Source organism: Capsicum annuum, chromosome 8, assembly GCF_002878395.1.
Source record: "Capsicum annuum cultivar UCD-10X-F1 chromosome 8, UCD10Xv1.1, whole genome shotgun sequence".
Lineage (NCBI taxonomy): Eukaryota > Viridiplantae > Streptophyta > Magnoliopsida > Solanales > Solanaceae > Capsicum > Capsicum annuum.
The window spans coordinates 5,144,190-5,153,345 of NC_061118.1; positions in this window are offsets into that span (position 1 = coordinate 5,144,190).

Here is a 9,156-nt window from a genome sequence, read left to right on the forward strand (position 1 = left end):
AGCTTCACATAATCACTCCCAAAATGCATTATACTCTGCTCCTCCACCTCTATATCCATTATATAACGCACAACTACATGTTCAACCCCCAAATAATGTCCAGTCGGCTAAACAAATGTCATTTTATGGCTATTTTCTAGTCTTTCCCAATTTGGGTCATTTTGATCCACGTAGTCCATATACAGTCCATATACGATACTGATATAGTCTATATACAATACTGATACAATTCAACTTGGACAATTCGGCCCTTTTAAAAATATTTTAATTGTGTTTTTACTATAAATTTTTAAATTGATCAAATATTCTGTTTTTTTATTGTTTAGAAATAATAATTAAATGATATAAAAACGATATAATTATTAAATAGAATTTAAATCTATATAAGATACATGTATAGAAATTATATAGTTCTATCAAATATGTATATGTAGAATATATAGAAAGTGTATACAAATTATATAATTATTGTATAAAACGTGTATAAAAAAGTACAGTTATTATATAAATTATGTATCAAAACTGTATAATTTCCGTATAGAATATTTATGTATAAGATTCATATAAAACCTGTATAAAAGTTGTATAAAAGCGGTATAGAACCAATCAGTAAATTAAAATGGCTAGAAAGTGAAATTTAAATTCCATGGCCATTTTCAAGGAAATAGTTTAATTTGAAGTGCAAATGTACAATTATTATATAAATTATGTATCAAAATTGTATAATTTTCGTATAGAATATTTATGTATAAGATTTGTATAAAACCTATATAAAAGTTGTGTAAAAAGGGTATAGAACCAGTCAGTAAATTAAAATGGCTAGAAAGTCGAATTTAAATTCCATGGCCATTTTCAAGGAAATAGTTTAATTTGAAGTGTCGTTTCTATCCTTTCCCCTTAAAAAAATAAGCAATTGCCTTAGACCCTCAAATTTGAGGGGCCTCATTTTTGCTTTTTACAATATAATAGATTATAGATTTTTTGTAAAAGAAATTATAAAGCACAATTTGTAGAAAAAATAAACTTCTTATATGAAAGTAAAGAATTATTAAAAGTTTGATGCATTTAAATTTTAAATTACTGTCTCAAGAAAGATTAAACGTATTAGTTATATTAGCGAAAAGAGAATTATTAAAAGAAATTAACTATAAAAAAATATTAACAATTTTGCATCTCAAAATATTTAAAATTTATAGAATTTATCAAAAAATATATATTTATTTAATCTTAAAAATTTAAGCCTCTATTTAATTTTTGTCTTAGGCCACCAAAGAGCTTAGCCGCCCTTGAGTTTACATATGGAATGTGAAACCTTTGACTAAAGGTAATTACTTGTTGAAGTATATTTCTATTTTTTTTTTAATTTAAGTTTGGTGCACTGTTGGTGTAATATTTTTTACACTCTCATGTAATTTTTACCTGTCATTCATTTCTCAGGTAAAAATATAAAAATGGATGACCTGCTAAAATAGGTAAAATCACCTGATGGTGTAAAAAAAACCTACACCGACGGTGCACCAAACTTAAACTCATTTATTTTTTACTTTTTCTTTTTGTGTTTATACATTTAATGTCTTTACAAGGATTACGTTTCAAATTCATGTTGGAAAGTCTCATATTGGGGTGTACAAAGCTTCCTCTAACAAAGGTCACTAATACACATCACGACTCAAACGTGAAATCTCGAATTATAAACGAAGGAGTACTACTCACGAGTACTTCATCATAACACTTGTTGATACATGAGTAGAGTCTTGGCTGAAGAAAATGTGTAAATTCCACTTAGTGTTCGGTACTTGTATTGGAGCACGGATTAATTCGGATCGCGTACTGCATGGCTCATTCTGAGAAGTAGCGGAGCCATAATTTTCGTTAAGGGGGTTCAAAAGTAAACATAAGAACTAATCAAAGGGAGTTCAACATTTACTGTATATACATACAAAATAATTTTAACTAAGTATAATTTAAATTACAATTTTTCTTCACATTTGTTATAATTTTTTCTCCATGAATATTGAAATTTAAATAGTCTTATTACTTCATAGGTTCGGTAAACTTGAAGAAATTGCTAGGAAGACGCCTTTTTTTTCACATTTATTACATTTTTTCTATGCAAATATTGAAATTTAAATAGTCTTATTACTTCAGAAGTTTGGTAAAGAACAAGGACATTTTTTTCAAACTTGAAGAAATTGCTAGGAAGACGCCTTTATTTTACATTTATTATAACTTTTTTTCTACGAATATTGAAATTTGAATAGTCTTATGACTTCAGAAGTTCGATAAAGAACAAGGACACTTTTTTTAAACTTGAAAAAGTTGCTAAGAAGACGCCTTTATTTTACATTTATTACAACTTTTTTTCTAGGAATATTAAAATTTGAACAGTCTTATTACTTCAGAAGTCGGGTTACTCTTTTCCAAAACAATAAATCAAAAACTTTTCTTCTTATATAATTCTTGTGTACGAATGTGAAACCACTTTCGCCTGTCTACTTAACCAATCTTTTCATTTATGATATACGAATACGTAATTGGTTGAAGAGTACTTGAAAATTTAAAACTAGCTATAATTTGTTGCTTTAGTTGTCTCATTTATAAAATTTTCTTTCAATACTATTATTATTATTAAATGACTAAATAAAGTGTATATATACTCAAATTTATATTTTTAAAGCATAATTAATAAAACTAATTTGGTAAATAAATCCTTAATAAATATTTTTTTAACGAAAGTATCAAATCAACAAGAGCCAACTATTTTGAAACTGTGAATCCATACGTTTAACATTGATTTCTAAATGTTTACCATCAAAAGTTGTGGTGAAACGTGGTAAGAATTGCTCTATTCTTAATCGAGATTTCGAATTTGATTTTGAATATAGAATTACCTTTGATAGAAGACATTTTACCTCTAAAGTAGAACTTCCTCAGATGAATCCGAGTTAATCAGTCCCCAAGCGGATAACGAACACCAAGTGCAAGACCAAAAATAAAAAATAAAAAGATTCTAGGTATTTGAAAATAAATCCTTAATAAATATTTTTTTAATGAAAGTATCAAGTCAAAAAGAGCAAACTATTTTGAAACGGTGGAAATATACATTTTAACATTGATTTCTAAATGTTTACCATCAAAAGTGGTGGTAAAACGTGGTAAGAACTGCTCTATTCTTAATCAAAAGTTTCAAGTTTGAAACTGAATATAAAATTACTTTTGATAGAAGACGTTTTACTTCTAAAGTAGAACTTCTCCAGCATGAATCCGGGTTAATCAGTCCAAGCGGATAACGAACACCAAGTGCAAGACCAAAAAAAAAAATAAAAAAAAGATCTAGGTATTTTAAAAAAAGTTGTTCTAGTTACTCCAATATGGCTATAGGTATAAAAGTAAATTAAGGAGCGAATTCAAAATTTGAAGAATTTAGGTTAATCAACAACTTGTAAATCTGTACTTAATAATCATTGCACCATAGTTCTCTTTGAGCTTGGCAACATTTAATTTACAAGTTTGAAAAATTATAAATATTACTAATACATGACTTATGTATTAGGAGCACTGATTCATGTGAACATATTTCAAATTGCCTGTAATAACTTTGATCAAATAGATCGCGCGAGGCATTTCCCACCTTGAGATCTTCAAATTGCTAATGCAGCGGCCCCTACTGTAGCCACTGTACTTAGTAGCGCCGCTCCAACTTCAACTGCATTAATTTTGTGACTGGAATTGGAATTAATGAATTTATCTGTTAAATCACTTGATGAATACATCAAATTCCCAAAATCTGAATTTTTATAATTTGTACCTTTCCTATCCACTACGCAAGTAATATTACATGATTTTGCACATTGAGAATCCAGACTAAGGTTTACTTCACCAACATATTTATCCTTTTTCAACCTTCTTTTACAAAACAACTCGATTTTAATCGAAATTTTACCTTGTCCTTGTATGATGCTTAACTCGGGGACGTTGAAGCTAAATGTCTTGTTCCATACAGGATTCGTCTTGTTCACACGATCTACTTCCGTGTCCTCGCTTTTTTCTGCTACTGTAACCTTCGCGTAGACTTTCATTTCACCGATTTTTCGAACATCTCGAAGGTTGCTAGCAAATGGACAGTAAAATATAAAATTCTTGCCTCCATATTTTAAGAAGTTGGAAGAAGAATTTTTTATTTATTTTTATTTTTGTGACAGTTCTACTTTTTTAAGGTGGAAAAAAAATCGAAATTTATAAAGGAAAAAAGATGAGGACCACAAGAGTTATAGTGACCACAAAACCTAGATCCACACAAGACCTAGTCTCATTAAGTAAATAAAAATATGTTATATATTTTAGAATAAATACTCTGTTTCCATCTTGAACTATACATAAAATTGTTGAGACACATCCGAACTTTAGGAGGGTCCTATTACTCCTGGATTAATTAACATCGTATTTTTGGCAACTTTTGTGCCCATGTGCCACATACGTGGTATGTTGATGAATCAATACACTGAAGATCCACGTAGACACACGTGTCTTTCTGATCAATATGCGTACCTGACTTTAGATTTATGTTGGAAAGTTTCACATCAAGCTATAAAGCGCTTCGTCTACCAAAAGGACTGGAATGTGAAACCTTTGACTAAAGGTTGATACTTAGCTTGTTGAAGTCTACTTCTATTTTATTTTTTTTATTTTTCACTCTGTGTCTATACGTTTAATGTCTTTATAGGGGTTGCGTTTCAAATTCATATCGGAAAGTTTTATATTGGGGTGTACAAAGCTTTCTCTAACAAAGGCCACTAATACACATCAAGACACGAATGGGAAATGTAGAATTGTAAAGGGAGTATTACTCATGAGTACTTCATCATAACACTTGTTGGTACATGAATTGAGTCTTGGCCGAAGCAAATGCGTAAATTCTTCTTCTTTTTTATTGGTTTTCCGCTCAGTGTTCGATATTTGGATTGGATCATTGATTAATTCGAATCGCACACTACAAGGCGCATTCTAAAATGACACTCCCAACATGATTTTCGCCATACACAAGCTCATATCCGAGACCTCATGTGTAAATTCTTCTTCTAAAGTGAGAAAGATTGACGTCGTCTAATACACCAAAGGAGTTAAGAATTATAATTTGTGTACTTTAAAAATAATCGAGACAAGAAAAATATACTAAAAAATATATGGAGACTTGTTTTTTTTGGCACTATTTTCAAATGGCTCAGACTACCAATATATATTGTTGTACTGTTTATAATCTCATTAATTAAGAGTAACGTTTAGAATTTTAAAATTAAATTATTTCTAAAAATGTTACAATTTTGTTGGAACAAATGACATAGGAAAGTGGATCACGTTAACAAATTAGAATAGAGAGTATACCTATCTTTTAGAAATATAATTTTTATAAAAGACATTTTCTTTCGTATCAAATACACATTATATTATGAACTATTATGCTTGGACGAGTAAAATATTTTTAACCTAAGTTTCAAAAATTCATGATCAAGAATGGATACAAATCAATTAATTAATATCAATGTGTTCTTCAACTAAAATACAAATAAATCAAACTTAACTCTTGAGAACATTTATAATTAAAGAAAAAAAAGTAGACACTTTTTTCAAATTTCAAACTAGAAGAAATTGCTGGGAAGACACATTTTTTTTTTTTTACATTTATTACAACTCTTTTTCTAGGAATATTGAAATTTAAATAGTCTTATTACTTCAGAAGTCTGATTACTCTTTTTCAAAGAATAAATCAAAATTTTTCTTCTTATATAGTAATTCTTCTTTTATATATATATATATATATATATATATATATATATATATATATATATATATATATATATATATATATATATATATATTTACTTATTTCTATTTTTTTAAGGTGGACAAAAAATTGAATGACCTAATGCATCAAATTTATAAGAGAAAAAACATCGTTTCCATCCCAAACTATAGTCGAAAAGTCGAAACCACACTTAAACTATGTAAGTGACCTATTACACACCTTAACTATATAAAAGTGATATTATTACCTCCCCGCGGCCCCCATTCTAAGGCGCGTGTGTTACATTTATTTTAGGCGCGTCCAGCCTATTAAATAACAAAAGTAAACGGCTAAAAACATTAAGGAAAAAGGCATCGTTTCCACTCCAAACTATAGTCGAAAAGTCGAATCCACACCTAAACTATATAAGTGACCTATTACACACCATAACTATAAAAAAATGATACTTTTTACTGACGTGGCAGCGCGTGTAAAACACTACACCACATGCAAGTGGTGGTAGCCTGACAGAGGGTAAATAGTTTCACTTTTTTTTAGTTTAGGTGTGTAATTGGTCACTAGTATAGTTTAGATGTGACTTCGACTTTTCAGGTATAGTTTGAGGTGGAAACGATGCCTTTTCCCAATTTATAAAGGCCAAAAGGTGAGGACCGCAAGAGTCTTAGTGACCACAAAACCTAGATCCACACAAGAGCTAGTCTCATTAAGTAAATAAAAATATGTCACATCTTTTAGAGTAAATGTTCTGTTTTCACCCTGAACTATATACGAAGACACATCTGAACTTTAGGAGGGTCCTATTATCCCTGGACTAATTAAAATCGTATTTTTTGTAACCTTAGTACCTACGTGACACATACGTGACACACCACTAAGGTAGGCACTAAGGTTGCAAAAAAATACAATTTTAATTAGTCCAGGGTAATAGGACCCTTCTAAAGTTCGAGTGTTTCAACAATTTTATTTATAATTTAGGATGAAAACAATAAATTTTCTCTATCTTTTATAGTTTAAACTTTAAAAAAAAAATAGTCATACATTTTAATATGGTATCCACACATACAAATCCGTACCTGAATTTAAACACATAACCACCCAAAAAAGAAAACAAATTCACGTTTTTGACTCATAAAAAATTATCACTCACACATAAGGGGTTGCATTGAGAAATATAAATAAAAAATAAAAGCGATAAGCATCCAGTATTCCCCTCGAACTATATCAAAAGGTTTTATGACATACTTCAATTTCACAGGGATCCTATTATCCCTCTGAATTCAATTTTACCGTATTTTTGTCATTATTTTGTGTTGATTTGACACCATTATAACATAAAATGAGGCTTACGTCTAATGTGTCACATCAACAACAACAACCACGACAACAAACCCAGTGTATTCCCACATAGTGGGGTCTGGGGGGTGCAGGCCATACCACTACCTCCAAGGAAGTAGAAAGACTGTTTCTGATAGACCCCCGGCTCAAGACAAGGAATAATAAACAAATCCTTAATACAACATCGAACAACATGACAAGACATAAATACGTCACCCACAAGGAATAATAGACAAAGAATAATAAACAAATTCGTAATACAAAATGCAACAAGGATTCATAACAAGAATAATACACCTACCAAGTAATGTCCTACCCCAACGACCCAAACTGGCACTAGCGAATGTGTCACATTAGCTACAAAAATTGACAGAAGGCGTCACTTCAGCTAAAAAGGATGACAAATTTACACTAAAATTTAGTTCGGAAGATAATTATACCCCTATAAAATTACAATGTGTTGTAACAAATTTAATTATAGTTCAGAGAGGTACTAGATGGTTTACTCTAAATAAAATAAATATTTGTAAAATTTCTTACTTAAAATCATTACATACTTTCGATAATTCAATGTGTCCCATGTACTCTGCATGAGTTGTAATAAGGTCCACATGAATAGTGCTTTGACTATTAAAGGTGTGTGAAATTAATCTATATATTTACAAATTCTTTTTACCAACTGTCGGAAAAAGTATATTTTAACACTTTAATTTTATTTATTAGAGAAACTAACATAGAAAAAAAAAAAACGTGATTGGTGTGGTAGAAAAGATTTGTTTATGATACAGTTCAAGAAAGAATCGTCTCATTGTCATTTTTCAGTGACTTCATTATATTATGTATCAATAAGTTTAATGAAATTGAAAACAAAAGATAATCTTATTCTTGAAAGACTAAATAAAATATTAGTAAATCCTAGTTGGACTAATAACATGTTTAATAAAGCTTTTATAAAACATTACCTAGCTAGAATTTTTTCTGATTATTGTCCAAATAGAACATATTAAGATTGAATTTATGAATTATAACACTACATTGAACTATTATATATAAGCGGCTAGAAACAGATAATTATTCGTCGATATGTCTGCTTCTAGTCAAGATTATTTTTAAAAATTCAAGTTTAATATGTTTTAACAGTGTTGTACTTGACAGTTTTACTGAAAGTTTTTTTTTAATTATTTTTTATTTTTTGGTGAAGAGGAGGTTCTATTAAAAGAGTAAAGGTTCTCTACAAGATAGCCTCATCAGTCCGGCTCAAAAATAACAAGATCGGCACTGTAGTTTGTGCTATTAACTTTTACAGATCTGATAAAGCAAGTTCCTAGAATGTCTGCCCAGATAGTTTCAAGCGCAAACACGGGAGGAACTTCCAAAATATAAGTGTTTCCAAAAATTTTCCTACGTGCTCCTTACTTTGCAAGTGCGTCTGCTTCGTACTACTTTTCTAAATTTGGAGTTTGGGCCATTGTTTCGGCCTTTATTTGTACATTAACGTCTATGTTCTTTTATAAATTTGGAAAAATTGGACAAGTTATATCCCAAACAGCAATAAGAAGTGGTCAATGACGGACCCAGGATTTAGGGTCGTGGTATTCAAGAGGTTCTAACACATATATTAATGTCCAAAGCTTTAAGGTTCTGCTTGAAAATTGAACCACTCAACTATCTTCATGATTTATTAGGTGCTTTTTTAAGTCTTATATCAATTTTTATACATTTTTTATACAATTATACCTAATCTCCCTCGAACTTAACGAGTGTCGGAGCACCAAAACATGGTCATAGGTCCTCCCGTGGAGGTGGTGTATTTCAAGTATTTTTGGTATCGATTAGAATTAAACAGAGGGAGTGTGTGTGTATTTTGCGTTATAGTCGGCTTTTCTTTCTTCGATTCTTAGTCGTAAAGAGGGAACCGGAGAGAGAGGGGGAAATAAAAGCGAGGAAAGCGAGATAGAGGGAGAGGGAAGAGAGTGGCGAGCGAAAGGAAGAGAGAGGCTATAAAAATCAAAATAAAT